This window comes from Polypterus senegalus, chromosome 12 (genome assembly GCF_016835505.1).
Source record: "Polypterus senegalus isolate Bchr_013 chromosome 12, ASM1683550v1, whole genome shotgun sequence".
NCBI lineage: Eukaryota > Metazoa > Chordata > Cladistia > Polypteriformes > Polypteridae > Polypterus > Polypterus senegalus.
In genome coordinates, this window is record NC_053165.1 from 4,862,535 (window position 1) to 4,878,256 (window position 15,722).

General features: G+C 47.8%; 1 protein-coding gene across 4 annotated transcripts in view; it reads left to right on the forward strand.

Moving 5' to 3' along the window:
* prickle2b (prickle homolog 2b) overlaps positions 1-15,722 on the forward strand; it is a 156,740-nt gene that overhangs the window by 104,667 nt on the left and 36,351 nt on the right. The window contains exon 1 of one of the 4 annotated variants that reach the window (XM_039773033.1): positions 12,366-12,801. The exons of the other annotated variants lie outside the window; for them this stretch is intronic. The gene's annotated coding sequence lies outside the window, so the exon portion shown is untranslated. Of the gene's footprint in view, positions 1-12,365; positions 12,802-15,722 lie in introns of those variants that run through there. 4 annotated transcript variants of the gene reach the window in all.

Consider the following 15,722-nt stretch of genomic DNA (forward strand, 5'->3'; position numbering starts at 1 on the left):
TCTCTGTTGTGCTAGTGGTCATCCTGTGGTTAATATTCCCCAATAGTCTTCCTCATGGCTCCTTTGTAGGTCCCCACTTGATGCTCTTTCAGCCATCATTTACCTTCTTGTGTTCTGATGATGACAGTTGTGTTGTCCATTTGGTGTTGATATGCTGATCTTCCTCTCTTTCACTGCTTCTCCTCCACCTCCTCCCTCATTTTGCCAGTTGATTTCTTCCATTCTTTTGGCTACTTTTGATGCCCTTTGTTTGCCCGCCTAATGCCCATGCTAGTAGGCCTTGTTAGACTCCATTACAATGTTCTTTCCTTGACTTCTGGTGGCTCGTTATTGGCTGCTGTTGCCTGTGTGGGGTTTGCATGACCTCCCTGTGGTTGTGTGCACTTTCTTGCACGGCTCATAGGCTGAGAGTGGCTGGTGTCGGTGTCTTCCGAAGGACGGCCCCCCAAAGCCGCACCAACATACCATCCAGGGTGGTCTGCTGCTGCTGCTGCCTGAATGGGCTTCCAAAACTGATCCAACAGGCACTTTAAATGGACGACTAGATATTTAGAATATACGTAGTCAGCGAGGCCGCAGGTTCAGTAAGCCTCTGCTTTGCGTATGGAGATGCCCGATTTGTATCACCGTCGTCATCTGCCCTCATTTATCTCAAATTAAAACTCGTGGACCATTTGGCTTCGTGCTTAGTGGAGACCTGCAGTCAGCCTAGGGCTCGGTTTCCATCTTTGTGCCTTCAGAGGCTCATAGGACCACCACAGTGGCCTCTCCTCTCCTCCTTCCCTCTAAGCCGTCCCTTGGCAGCCCCCATGGCAACCTGCATTGTTTTACACAACGCCTTTAATAGCCAAGCAACTGGCAGGAATGTTGTATGACCAGCCTCCCCTGGGGACGCCCTCCGCGAGTAAGGCAGCCGCGTCGGGTTTCATGTGCCCATCCGTCAGCATCCAGAGTTGCCTTCAGTTACGGATTTGCCAGTTGCAAATCTCCAGTCCTCTGTTGGCATCTCGTCTTACCTTCACCTTTCCTTTCTAGTCTACTAGTGGATTATGGGTGGGTGTGGGGCGCCGGGTTGGGACAGCAAGGGGACGTAGCAGTCTAGTCAGGGTCAGGTTGGGTGTATGGTGGGATACAACTTGAAATTGTGAGGAGGGCTAAACTGATTGTAGTATTTGAGTGGGTTATGAGGGGAGATATGTTGGTGGGGTTGGGGGGACGACGTTGATTGTGAGATGTGGTTTACTAGTGTTTTCTAGTTCTGGTGTCCAGGAAGAGCAGCTGTGTGGACTTCAGGAACAGGAGGTGACTTGGGTGTAGAGCAGGCTGGAGGAGGAGGTGGTCTGGTAAGGCGTTGGCTGTCAGACACGTGGAGGCAGTGAGGAGGCCAAGCCAGGCGGTGTTCGTAACATGAAATTATGAAGAGGGTGACCTGGGTGGGGCCAGCAGGGGGACATGGCTGTCTAGTCTTGGGGAGGCCAGACATAGTGGGACTGGCAGTGGGGACACAATTATGAGGAGGGGTTACCTTGGTGGGGTGCTGAGTGAGGCCAGCAAGGGGACAATACTGTCTCATGGATGGTGTGGAGGTGGGACAACAGAACAGAACAATTGTGAGCAGTGTTGGCTTGGCTGTAGTCCTGAGTGGGGTCAGCCATGGCTTTCAAGTGTTGGGGGTGTTCGGGGTGGGGGGTATTGCACTGAGAGGAAGCAGGAATGGGAGTGGTGGGGGGACACAACTTGAAATTATGAGTAGAGGTGACCAGGGTGCAGCCATCTGTGGACCAACAGGGGGAACGTGGCTGTCCGGTGTTGGGAAGGTGTGGGACTGAGTGGAGTTCAGATGGGGTGGAGGTGGGATACAGCTTGAAATGTTGGGGACAGGAAGGTGTCTGTGGTGGCTTGTATGGTCTTGGTGCACAGCTGTTTAGTGTCAGTGGTGTGAGGACCAGGATGTAGAAAGGTGATGGTGCTTTGGACTTTTTTTTTTGTTTTGAGGGGTGACCAGAGTGAAGAGTGTTACGGGGTGATTAGTTTTAGGGTGTCAGGGAGGTGTGAAGGTTTGAGGTGAATGGAGTGGAGGAGTTGGCCCATCATGCTTTAGTGTCAGTGGTATGGTGATGAGGAAGTCAAGTGAAGTGACAGTTATGGGTGTTTGGGGGGTGAGTGAGGTGGAGGGATGGGGTGATTGTAGGCCAGGGGTCTCTATAGATCAATGGGGGCCTTTGATGACACAGAGAGTTATTGGAGTGGAGGTTGGGGAAGGTGCCCAGGGTGAAAGGTGTCAGGGTATGGCACTGCAGGTACTGGGGGTCTTGTGCCATCTGTGGCTGCCCTGTCACCAGCCCCTCGTCCTCCCGGTCCTGCAGCTTCAGGTCTAAAACTGTCAAGTCAGAGTGTGATGTAGCTGCCCGCGTCGCCTCACGTCTCCAGAAGCTCGTAGGCGGTGATAATTATACAGCATGAATCATATTAGCATATGTTAAAGTTTCAATGCGTACTCTCAGCATGATGAGGGGCAAATTAGGGGGCTTTGTGTTGAGGTGCGAACTTTGATTTTTCTGTTCGGCTCCTGCATCACTCGCTGTCCATGAAGCCGGCATGTCCGTGGATTTCATTTCTGTCTGAGTCACTCACAGCCATACTACTCCATGTTTATTTTGAAAAATGAAGTCTTTTAAGAAGTGGGTCACTTTCAGAGGAGCTGTGGCTTCTGCTGCTGCCTTTAGGGTCCAGTCATGTATAAGGAGCAGGAGAGACCACCAGTTCATAAATGGTGGTCCTAGCGGGGTAGGATGGCACTCCATAGGCAGGGGCTGTTTAGAGGTGGCGTCATAATGCCTTTGTACTGTCGGTGTAATCCGTGATTCCTGAAAGAAACTCCTGTCAGCTCAATGTTATTCCATCATGGCCGCCACTCCAAGTCACGTTAGAGTTACGTTATACTTATCCCTGTATGTCTTCAACGGGACCACTCTGAAGAGCAGGAGCTCACTTCAAGTTACTGGCAGGATCAGGTTGTTCAGGTTGACTCTGCAAAGTATTGTGTGGTGTTGACCCCCTTTTTGACACCCACTGCTCGACCATCCTACCTAGACAGGCGTCTCTCTTTGAACTGCCATTCCCTAACCCTAACTTCCATTTTTTTTTCTCTACAAGGGTTTTCCTAGTCTTCTTAGCAAGTCAAGGTGGGGGGGGAATCTGTCAAAAGGCAGGGCCTGTTAAAGCCCATTGCGGCACTCCTTGTGTGTTTTTGGGCCAAAAAAATGTATTGTATTGTGTATTATATAGTGCCTTTCACACCATTATGAAGCACTTTACAGGTGCAGTGCATTTGTTAAATTATCTCGACATAACGAACACCTTCAAGAGAAGTCGCTCACTCTGGGTCACAAGGTGAGCTCGCAGGGGGGATTCAGTCTGTAAAGTTTTTCTTTTATATAGTGCCTCTCAATAAGGGGGTGTTGCAGGTGCAGTGCGTTCCTTCAGCTTGTTTGTGATATCAACACTCTGAAGAAAGTAACTCGCTCGAGATCACACGGTGAGTGAGTGGTGAAAGCTGTTATATAGCGCCTTCCCAGTGTGACTACTATTGCAAGGAGTTGTACAAGTGCAGGTCGTGTATTTCTGCACATTTTCTGATTTATAGTGACTCCCTTAGAGTTGCAGGGTGCTTTTCATAGCACCTGTCCAAAGTGAACGTTACCTCAACGTGCCATAGAAGTGCATTTGCTTCCATTCATTCAGATAGTAGATTATTAACCTTTGTGCTGTGTTATGGACAGAGAGGTAAGGAGATGATAGAGAGAGATAATGAGTTGGAAAAGGTCCGATATGACATTATGAAAGGTGCCATATAATAGACAGAATTGGAAAAGTCACTGTATGATAGACAGATAGTAATGGCTCTATATCTATATATATATATATATATATATATATATGAAAGCTGCCATATAGTAAATGTGTAAAGAGAGCTTGGAAAGGCCTGCTTAATGAAAATGACCAGTGCTACGTTACAGATCAATAACTAAGTAGATGGAAATGGGAAAGGGAAAATACGGCAGGTATGAAAGGTGCTGTGTAATGGACCGAGAGAATGGGGAAAGATGCTATATGATAGATGGGAAAGGTACTACATAGTATGACTGATAATTAGATATCACCATATAATAGATTAGTAGCTGTGAAAGATGCAATATAAATAATACAGATAGTCAGGAAAGGCAGATTTGAACAGTGCTATAGATAAATAGAGAGACAGAAATAGGAAAGGTAATGTCTGATAAGTATGAAGAGTGCTATATAATAGAATTGGTAAAGACACTATAAGATAGACAGATAGCGATAGGAAAAGATATAAAATATTAGATAGCTAAAAAGAACTGGGAAAGGCAGTACATAAAAGATCTGAGAGAGCTATAGAACAGATATACAGAGAAGGAAAAGGCACCATATAATAGATAGATAGATAGATAGATATGAGACATATAATAAATAGAGATAAGAAGTGCATTATATTAAAACAGCCATGAAATATAGTCCAATATAACAGATAGATACATTGAGCTACGTAACGGAGAGATGCGAGAGGTGCTCTTCACTAAATAAAGATGACAAAGGCACAATGTAATAGATGTGCCGTATAATACATTAATTATATGATAGACAGATAAATATGGGAAGAGTGCACTATAATCCGTAATAGAGATGGGAAACACGGTATATTAAAGATCTGAGGGGTGCTCTGTAATAGATAGAGCTGTAAAAGGCACTACATAATGGAAAGGTGTGAGAGGCCCTGCTGCATATAATAAATACAGATGAGGAGGGCAGCGGTTCAAGCCTTGGACTTCAAGCCCAGAGATTGTGGGTTCAGATCCAGCTGCTGACAGTGAGTGACCATGAGCAAGTCACTTCACCTTCATAACAGACATGTAACCAGTTGTCTCTCAGATGATGTAAGTCACTTTGGATAAAGACGTCAGCCAAACAATAAGAAATAATAGACGGGTGAAATATGAGAGAAGAGAAGCTCACTACAATACTGTAGGTACTGGAGATGGATGAATTGGTCATTTGAGCTGGAAGGCACTATATAAGGGATATGAACAGTGCTGTGCAGTAGATAATAGGTATGAGAGGAGCTTCAGTATGTGACGGGCAGACGGTGCATTTATGAAGACTTGGAGCTGAGCGCCTCTTTATGTAATGCCATACTGCCTTGTGGAGCTGTGTGGCTTGGCATGTCGGTGGCACATCTGCATGTGACTGCGAGGCTCATGGGAGTCGCCTTATTAGGTCCGCCTTTAGATTTGTCCATTGAACAGAAGAGACTGGAAGGCCGGACCTCCTTGGGCAGTTGGCTGTGGGTTGGGGGGGGGCTCACGGGTGTAGACGGCAGGATTGTTTTGAAAAGAATAAAGCAAAGCAGCCTGCGGCACAGAAGCGCCGTTTCCTTGTTCCTCTGCACATGCCATTGTGCTGATGTCAGTAGAACAAATGATCCACGTCTCGCGTTTGGAAACGTCTCGCTGGCACGAGGGCAGTGGGAGGAAATCAAAAATGAAAGAAGCTCCTCCAAAGGGTTTTGTCTCCCACCTGAATAGCCGGCTGAGTTGAGTGATACTCTCTAGCCCACCACACACACCCCCACCCATGGAGGGAGACTAAGACAAATATTTAAACAAGAAGAACTTGAGCTGCATGTATTTAACTAATGGCTGATGCAAACAGCTGAGAAGAGAAGACGACTGTCATTTCAGGACCATCACTCACGGCCAAGGAGACATCAGGTTGATTCCCCCTTTGTCTTTCATGGCCATTTCCCCCCTGACTTCTCCCAAAGTTTCTCAGATGGACTTGAGCTCCCTGCAGCCACGAAATGGAGGAAGTGAGCTTAAAAGTTGGATGGATAGCTGAGCAGCAACTGGACTGCTAAGCTAAGCGTCAGTGAGGGGCGCTATTGTCACGTCCTCAACATCGTGTATGATACCCTCCATTTTAAAACTTGATTTGTTCCTATCATCCTGGCAACAGTTAGTATCAGGCGGAAACCAAGTCTGGAAAGGGGTGTCAGTCCACCACTGGGCATGTGCCAGCAGTTGGTCCAGATTTGACTGTATGTAGTGTACAGTATATACCTAGAAAATGATACATATACTGCATATTGTGACAGATAGGGGGCGCTATCACTCCCTTGAACCCTCTGATCAGACGCCAGATAAAAGTCCAATATGACTTTATTTTATAATAATAATAATGTGCACCAAGCACCCCCCACTCCACAATACTCATAAATAAACAATAATCACTACAATAATCAATAATCCTCCACTCCCAGACACGTTGCCACCCTTCCTCCTGACTCAGCTCAACCCTGGGATATCCCACAGTCCTTTAAATAGTCCTTGACCCAGAAGTGCTCCTGACCCCTCAGCCCATGTGACTATCCAGCACTTCCAGGTCAGGTGAAAACTCCTTTTCTTCGTCAGCCCGGAAGCACTTTATTTCTTAAAACTATGTGACTGGGATGTACTTCCAGGCTGTGTGGAAAATAAACGTCTCTGTGCCTCCCTGCAGCGTCCCCTGGTGGCCCCGACGTTCTCCAGCAGGGCTGTGTATTAAAACTCCAAAGTCCATGATGCCCTGCTAGAATTCGGGGCATCTCCACGTTGCAGGGAGGGCTCCATCTGGCAGCTTGGGGGTCTTGGCTGAGATAAACTGCTGGCCATAGTCCACAATATATGTGACAAGATGACTGAACTGTAGTATGTGAACCCGTCCAGTCCAGTCCCCCCACCACCAACACCAGTATTCAGTCCCAGTCCATTCCACAGGATGCAGAGAAGGGTACTTGGAATGACTACAAAGGTAATCGGGTGTCAGCGGTAGCAAAGTGCATGTTTCTGTGTGAATGACATATAACGGCTGCTGTGTACCTTACCAAATTATCCAAGTCAAGGACTGAACTACTTAACATTTTGTTTGACACGGGTGTGCTTTGTTCTCGGTTATTTTTGTCTTTTCACTTCTCTGCAGCATTTTCCTGTTTTCTGATTTTGAGTTTTGGTAGAAGGACAGGGCAAACTTTTGCTTATGAACTTTGCTGAGTTGCTGAATTATATATTAATCTGCCAGTCTCTATAATTTTTCCTGAAGGCCTTCCACCACCATGGTGTCTCATCCACCTTCTGTGCTTTGTCTCTCTTATTCCAGCATATTTTGCATCACAAGCATGAACACTGCTTTTACAAATCCCATACCAAATGGCAAATAACAGAGGCATGTGCATTGCATTTGTCATTTCAGCAGATGGTGCATCACAAAACCTTTGTAGTAATGCTTTTTATTACTACTAATGTCTTTGATGTGCCATCTGTTTCAAATGACAAATGCAATGCGTTTAATTGCAACATGCGTTTCAGTAGGAGGTGCACTGCAAACATTAATGCTGAGGTGTGTGTATGTGTATATCTTAAATATTAACGTCTATTATTGGAAGTGTGTGTATCTGTCTGGCTCGTAAGAGAGAGGTGGAGTCGGGATAAGACCGAGGAAACAGAAAACTTGCTTAGCCGCTAATAACGCATCGAGGTGAGCACGTCAGCAAAACGAAACCAACGAAGAAAGACAAAGTCGCTTAGCCGCTAGCATCAGCAAAACGGTATCCCTTTTACTTTTCCTCCCGCCGCTAATACACAAGCGAGGCGAGCACATCGGCAAATCGAATCCTCCTAGGAGAAACACACCCAGAGCAGTTCCTTTCAATTACCTGACATCTCTACATTTCGATTTCAATAGTTTCTAGGACCCCAGGCTTTTTACAGCACGGGCTTATACAGCTAGTATCGATATATTATAAATAAAATGACAAAATGTCTGGCGACCATGCCTGGGTGTAATGCCGCCCAGCGTCCACAAAAGGGCTGCAATGTCCGATTGAACAAAGGCAACAAGACGCACAAAGAGGGAAGGTCGTAAGGGCCAGCATTTCCACTGAACAGAGGATCCCAAACACAAGACATGATTGAAACAGACGGACTCGCCCATTGTACCGTCGTGCTTGTTTTAAAAGCGGGTGTTTTGCTATACTAGTTTTTAATAGCCGGAAAGAGCTGGTCTGTGGTGGCAATTCAGTGGCACTGTGGGTCGTGCCCCGCCTGTATCCCGTAGCTCGGCCTTTAAAATGGCCGCTCCAGTTCACAAGCACATCACTGGTATCCTGGGAGAAAAATGAACTGATTGCAGGATGCGACCCTTCATTACTGCTAGTATTCGTTTGCGTGAACTCGCATGTGTACTGTCTGTGTGACAAGGCGAGTATTAAGAAAATGAGAGTGCATCTTGCCAGTCATGGTTAACAAGGCTGCTCCTCATTATTGTAATAGGGGGCATCCTTTGATAATACCTCCTGATTGCGCCGTACAGTTCGTGACCCTCTTAGAGAAGACAACTGCACAATCACTGCTGAGCACAAAGGGGCGACGCAGATCAAGTGTGCCAGCCGGCCTGCAGGCTCCTCCTCGGAGTGAAAGGTATGCTGTATCGTTATTAAAAATGAGAATTATAGGGTTTGGTGTTGACCCCTTCTAGCGGACTGTGTGACGTGTCTGTCTCGGACCTCGGTGCTCCTGTTAAACCTTGTCTGTCATTAGTTTGTGATAATCTTCAGTCAGTGGTGCCCCCTAGCGGTCAAACCACAACTCCTGCCCATTCAGTCCGAATTACTGACTGCCTCCGTGACTCTGAGTCCATCACTTTTACTGCCCAGACGTGCACTGCACAAGTATAGAAACAATTGCGATTTGTAAGACTCTTCGGATTAAAATTTCGCCTGAATCAGCTGAGGTCCGTGTTACGTAAACCGATGAAAACTCCTCGGGAGGAGGCGGCTCGTTCCTGCTTATTTTGCACTGGCGTAAGACTCTTAGCAGGATGACAGGTGATCAGTGGCCTCAGGTCCTCTCTTGATCTTTCTATTCCTAACTTTTCCCAGTAGCACAATTGAATTGTTTATTGGCCAGGCAGATGTACCCAGGGGCCACAATCCGCTCTTTGCCCATTTGTCATGCCACTTGCTCCTGCAGTCTATCATTTCCTTTCCTGCTGTTTAAGCCCGGTAGAAGATGTGACAATCGACAAGCATGTTGTGCATCCTCCACCCAACAATCGCATGTCACAGTTGTCACTTTAGGGTCCCAGCTGTCTGGAAACCCAACATGAGGTCACCCCAATTGGGCTGTGCTCTCCTTCTCTTACCCAAGTCAAAAACACACCACCTTGACCCGCCATGAAGACACTGGGCAGCCCCTTCCATAATGCACTCCATTCATTCCTTCAATGTCAGGTGGGCTTTCTGCTTTATCACAGGTGATGTAACTCTGGCTTTAAGAAGCCCATTCTTTTTTTTCCCTCCCCAGAATGCTCCCTTTATCTAATTCGGGAAGCGAGTCACAAAGAAGCAAATTGGCTTAGTGGCTGCAGGTGACAATCGGTTACAAGGTTAAGAAGGACAAATGACAAACACCCTGGTGGGATGTGGCAGTGCTGTGAAGAACATTACGTGTAGAGAGGCGGATCTCTTCTATGTTTTATAGCGCCTTGCATGGTGACAGTCATCCGCCTTAGTGGGTCATGTTGTCCACAAGGCTGCCAGTTGGGTCTCACCTTTACCTAGAAGGGGTCACATTATACAAATGTGGAAAAATGAAATAAAGACTGCGGGTACAGTCTACGCCACTGACTTCAAGTGTGACTCGGAGGGAATCCGTTTACTTACTGGGGCTCACATTCAAGAAACCGAGAGATGCTGCACTATGAAAGGCGCTATATAAAAACCTGTGTATAACGGCGCCAGGTAAGCGTAACATGGTAAGAACTCACTGTGCTATGGCTCGATTTTGGTTTGTGTTCTCGGGTGTTTTACCGACTCCGAGTGCCACCCTAAGCCAGTGGCTGAACTGACCGATGCTCAGGATTTAGCTCCAGGTGCACTCGTGTTATTTGACTGGCTTTAAAGGAATACGCCATCCAAAAAAATAATATATATTATATAGACATAACAAATTTTCTGAGAGAACGGGACCCAATGGTGAAAAATGCTGGATGACCACGAACCTTGTCAAAAACTACCATGAAAAAATCTCCCACGAGTTGTGTCGCATTCTCCACGTATCGGATCTTCTGGCCGTATGCTCGCAGTGTGCCAGACACCTACCTGTACTTTCTGCTGAAATATCGTTCAGTAAATAACTGAGAAGTCAACGTGGACCACACACACACACACAGGAAGCTGCTTTACACGGGGTGGGGCTTTGGAATTGAAGGCCGGACTCTTGACCAATGAATGGTTTGATTCAGAATTCCAAATAAAGGGGCTTCTTGTCGGAGGACTATTTTCACTTTCCAGAACGATTTATTGAACATTATTTTAGCACAAAAATGCATGCTTTCTGCCTGTGGTGAGCATACAGCTAGTTGACTTGGTGTGTGGATCATGCGATACGGAGAACAGGAGGTCTTTTTCATGGACGCTTTTAATAATGTTTGCTGTTAGTCAGTGTCTGGGCTTGTGAGGGTCCTGATAAAAACCAACATCCAGGACTTTAATGACCTCGTGGGCACGGCCATCAGCAGTGTGTCTGTCCTCACAGAGAGTGTCGACTGTGTCACTGAGAGGTTTACTTACCTCAGTGGTGACGTTCATGTGACTGGTGACTCTTTCTATGACGTCAGTAGACGGACTGGAAGAGCATGGGCGGGTCATGAAGTCGCTGGAAGGGAGTCTGTGGCAGAAGGATGAAGGTCCAAGCCTTTAGAGTCCTGGTGCTCCCCAATTGTGAGACATGGAAGCTATCCAGCGACCTGAGATGAAGACTGGACTCCTTGGGTCCCGCTTGTTTGACTTTGTGTTGCTCACAGAGCCCGAATGAGGCACATGACCTGCATCGTCAGTTACAGCGCTACAGCCATGTGGTGCGATTACCTGAGGGTGATCCGGCTCATTGTTGAGGACCCGAGTGGCTGGACAAGGCCAAGGGGACGTCCAAGTAACACCTGGCAGTGGCAGATAGAGGGTCATTCCTGGAAGGTGGCACTGGACCGTGTGTCTGCCTGGGGGGTTGCCAACCAGGATCCCGAGCTGTTTTGTCATGTGGCGGGTACCAGTGCGAGCTCCTTGACCTGTTATTAAGCGTTGATCACCATTGGGCCCCATTCTTTGAGAGACTCTGTTTTCATTCACCGTGTGATATCATCATCCTCATCATTTTCTGAAACTGGCAGCAGACCAAGCAGGTCAGCCCAGACTTCCTTGTCTCCAGCTGCAGGTTTCCAGTTCTTCCTGGGGAATTCTCAGATGATCCCAAGCCAGCCAGGAGATATAATCTTCAAAAACGAGGGGTGCCCTCCCAGTGGGTTGTGCCCAGAGTGGGTCCGGGTGGGTATCCTTACAAATACGCTCAAGCCACGTCAGCTGGCTCCTTTTAATCCGGAGTAGCAGCGACTCCACTCTGAGGCCTTCCCAAATCGTTGAGCTTCTCGCCCGATCTCGAGTGAGATTATTTTTTTTTTTTGGCCCATCACTACAAACCTCATGAGATAAGTGACATTAAAATCTCTATAACATTTTGGGTGGAGTATCCCTTTAAATAAAAATCCTCACCAAGTAATTGAATGCACAGCAGTGGATTTGTAAGCAGTTGCTTCCTCTGACGCATTACAGAGCCCTGAGACAAAGCTGTGCCAGTGCCCACGTTAGCAGATAGAAATCGCACCTGCACTGTGCCATGGCATGGTGTCCACTGTGGAAATCTGCAGTGCTTGCTTCATTTTTTACACCCTGGCAGGGGCACTTACACTTGGTCATCTTCTCAGACCTGGCACGCCAACTGCTTTCTCTTACCATTGCCCTCTGGTGTGCCCCACACTACTGTGCCCTAGAAGCAGCCCCCCTCCAGCCACTCTTGCACTTCCCAATGGGCCAAACTCTGGATGCACTGGATAGATGGAGACATTCAGTGTGTCAAGAATCACAGGCGAAAACGACTGGTCAGCCGCTGAGCCTGCGCCTCAGTAGGAAACGATTAAGGTTTCTTTTTCATTATTTCCTTTTTTGTTTCTGACATGAAGGTCAAAATCGAGGTGCTTCAATTGCCTCCAGTGGTCTCCATGCCCCGATCCCGCAACACCTCCCTCCCCCCAGGCTGTTGATTGAGGGGGAAATTGCCTGATTTGCATGCAAATGAAACTAAAATAGCAGTCGGTGAGAGCGCTAATTACTCTGATGTGAGGACACAGACTTGCTGACATCATCAGCTGCATTGGCACTCGGAGAGGAGTGCATCATCGTCATCATTATCATCATCATCTGCCGATGCTGGCATCCAGAGAGCGAGCGAGATGTGCTCTGAATCCGCCCGGCTAGTTGGGGACCAGCGTCCCTTCTGTCACCTGCGAAAAAGAAAAGGAAGCGAAGTGTAAACAAAAAAGAGAGAGAGAGAGAGAGCGGTCAAGCAAGAGCTGAGAGGGAGGGAGAGGGAGAGAGAGAGAGAGAGAGAGAGAGGCGCGTGCGGCATTTTCTGACGTCCTGCCCAAAGACGGACACGGCGAGCGACCACAGCGCCACAGCTGCGCCAAGTCAGCTGGCCACGATGAGCCATCCGCGTTGCGCCCGCTGCAACCTTTCCTGCGAGGCGCTTTCTGTGCGGCTAGGACGGCGAAGCCATGATCGGAGCTTTCAGTGAGCCTACGGGCGTCCTGTAAACGTGGACAAGCGGGTGTTTGAGTGAACGAGTCCGTAAGGTAAGAGCAGAATCGGTCGCGTTCCGTTCCGTGCGGGTCACCGAACTCTGTTGCGCAATCTGTCTGGATCATTCGGAGAGAACGTGCCTGGCTTTCGGTTACTTTTTTTTTTTATTCGCTCGTCTTTTCTGTGCGTCATTTTGCTTATCGGTTTCTGCCACTCCACTCCGGTGCCACGTCTTGTCCGTCATTTAGTATTTGCTGGTCTATCTGGCTCTCAGTGTAACGTCTCTGCTAAAATACTCGTCTTTTAATACTTGTTCAGTCTGATTATTCCGAGTATCCATTGATCTGTTACTGTCATTCCGTTAGTACGCCGGTTACTATTTGCACCCAGTCAATCAACTAGAATCCGTTAGTTCGCCACAAACTACACCCCCTGTCCATTACCAGCTATGTCTTACTATTCGTGCCCATTGCCTAACGTCTGAGCAAATATCGTCTGTAGCCCCCAGTATGTCCAGCCGATCACGGCTACAGTTTTGTAACCCCACACTTCGAAAAATAACGGTCAGTAATGGCACTTTACTGGGCTGTCTGATTCATCGTAGCTCTATTGCTAGACGGAGAACTATTTCGTTTTGTAACAGGGGACTTTGCTCATGAAATTGGCTTTTTGGGCTTTGAATTGTCCCCTATGTGTAGACAAAACAGAAATGTTTAAAGTGTAGTGAGCAGGATCTGACCCCGTGTGATCCTCAGCAGTGAGGGTCGTTTCAAAATCATTTCACAAATCGGCCACAGTATCTGTTCATTGTGGAACCTGTAACGGATTGACGTAAATTAAGGATCTTTCTAAAAGTTTCATGTGGACGGTTCTTGTGGGAGCCAAAAATGGGTCCTGTCTGGTGTGAGTGCATAGCATTACCGACCCTCCCTATAGTGGGTGACTCCTGTTTGTACACCTTACCCAACCTGTGGGCAAACAGGCTTTGTGCAGTGCCCGCCTATCTGGCCATCCGATTAACTGATAAACTGTATTGACCGGGCATACGGTGGGCGAATATGCCGTTTGTACGTGCTGTCTACTCGTGGGCGTCAACCCCGTCTGTCACAGTCCACTACTTGACTAGTGTTTGCACCTACTGTACGTCTGTCCATTGATTACCCGCAATTAGCGAGGCTGTCACCATCCGTACGCTTGTCTGTCTGTCAGATGTTACCACTTCTACCGTCCGTCTGTCCATTCCCGTGGAGCAGTTACGGTTTGTCTGTCCATTAGAAGCCCTCTACAGAGCTGTTACCGTGTGTGCCCCTGTCAGCCAACGCGTCCATTACTTGCTATTCGCTGACCGGTTGCCGCTCCCGACTTATTTCGGTGGTCCTTTCGGTCTCCGGTCTGTTCCGTTTGTCCCTCCTGGTGCCCTTTATCTCACTCGTCAGTTTCTTTTCCTGTTGGTTACCGTGCCCGCCCGTCTCTGTTTACACTGTTGCCCGGTCAATATGGTGCCGGGGTATGCTAAGATATTCTTGTCCCTGTGTCAGTGTTCGTCACTCGAATCGCAGTTTCTGCCCAATCTTTTTGACTCCCATTTTACTGACCTGCGCGTTTTTTTTTTTTGTTCGTCGCCGCTTCTTCACGTTTTATTTGTGTTAGAAGTGTAATGTTGATGAACGACAGTTTTTTTCGTCTCTGCTCTGGTTTAACCCTTTTCGATCTTTAAAATGCCTAGCAATTGATTGTGTGTGCTGGCAAAGGCGCTATACTAATAAACCCTTAATAGTGTATGATTTGGTCACTTTCTGTAGAAACGTGTGATGGTGCGTGCCGGTATATTAGTGAAACTTTCATATTTTGTGATTCCTGCGCAGTGGAATGGTGCGTGCTGGTAAAGGCGCTATATGTTAATATCTTTCTCTAAACACGTGTGTTGGTCGTGTCGCTTGTTTGATGGCTGCTGTGAGTCTAAATGCTGTTGTTGGCGGAGCTGGCGTACATAGCAGGACATCTTCCTGGCCGTTTGTCTTCTGCACTGCATCGGCCGTCACAACACATAATTACCGCCCATTCTTTGATACGTCCACCTGTCCTCATCGAGTATCTAATAGCTAATCCATCCATCCCATAATCACGCCACTTTGGGCCCGGGGTGTCTCCGCTTTCGCCCCCCGTGCTAGTGCTCTGTGCTCCACTGTGCGCAGTTTCACCTTGTGTGACGTCAGAGAGGGGACGAGAGGGTACAAAGACCGCCCCGCAGTGGTAATAAGCAGTATAAAGACATCACTTCGGATTTTCTTCTTTTTAATTAAAGCTCTTTAGCCCAATATAAAATTAATCCTGCTGATCCACCTCCTAAATCCGCCAGCAGTCCGCTTCATTTAGCGCTGAGGCGCGGTGCGGCAGCTTTCTCCTTCGCATCCTCTTTCCCCGTCCTTCCCTCTCGGCTCTGCGCCCCTCTTGTCACGTGTGCATGACCCCCTTGTCTCCTGGCGATTTTAATTGGATTACTGTTTGTTTTGGAGACCGGGTTCTTCCCCCTGTCCCGAGGAGTGATTCAACCAGGACGGGTCACGGAAGGATTAGCATTTGAACAGAATGGCCGCGGAGATGATGCCACTCTGGCAGATGCGGTGCGGGGGGGGCAGAAAACGTCACCCCCACCGTGTGATCCCCTGGTTCTCTTTAAAAAAAAAAAAAAAAAAGAAGAAGAAGAAAAGCGCACGCGGGCGGCCTATTGCGACGCAGTTGACACGTTTTTGTTTGTATCATCAAGACAAAAGAAGACGACCCCTGCAAGATGCCCGGCGGCTCTGCGCGCTGGACACGCAGATCGATCGTCCTGCGCAGATGGGCATTCAGAAATGCAGCGGCGGCTCGGAACGTGTCGGCGGACCCCAAGCTTATATGAGCCTTCGGGTGGGAGCTGTAATCAAGCTTGAATATCAAATTAGCAGGAATCCATCAAGCCTTGCTCGCCTTT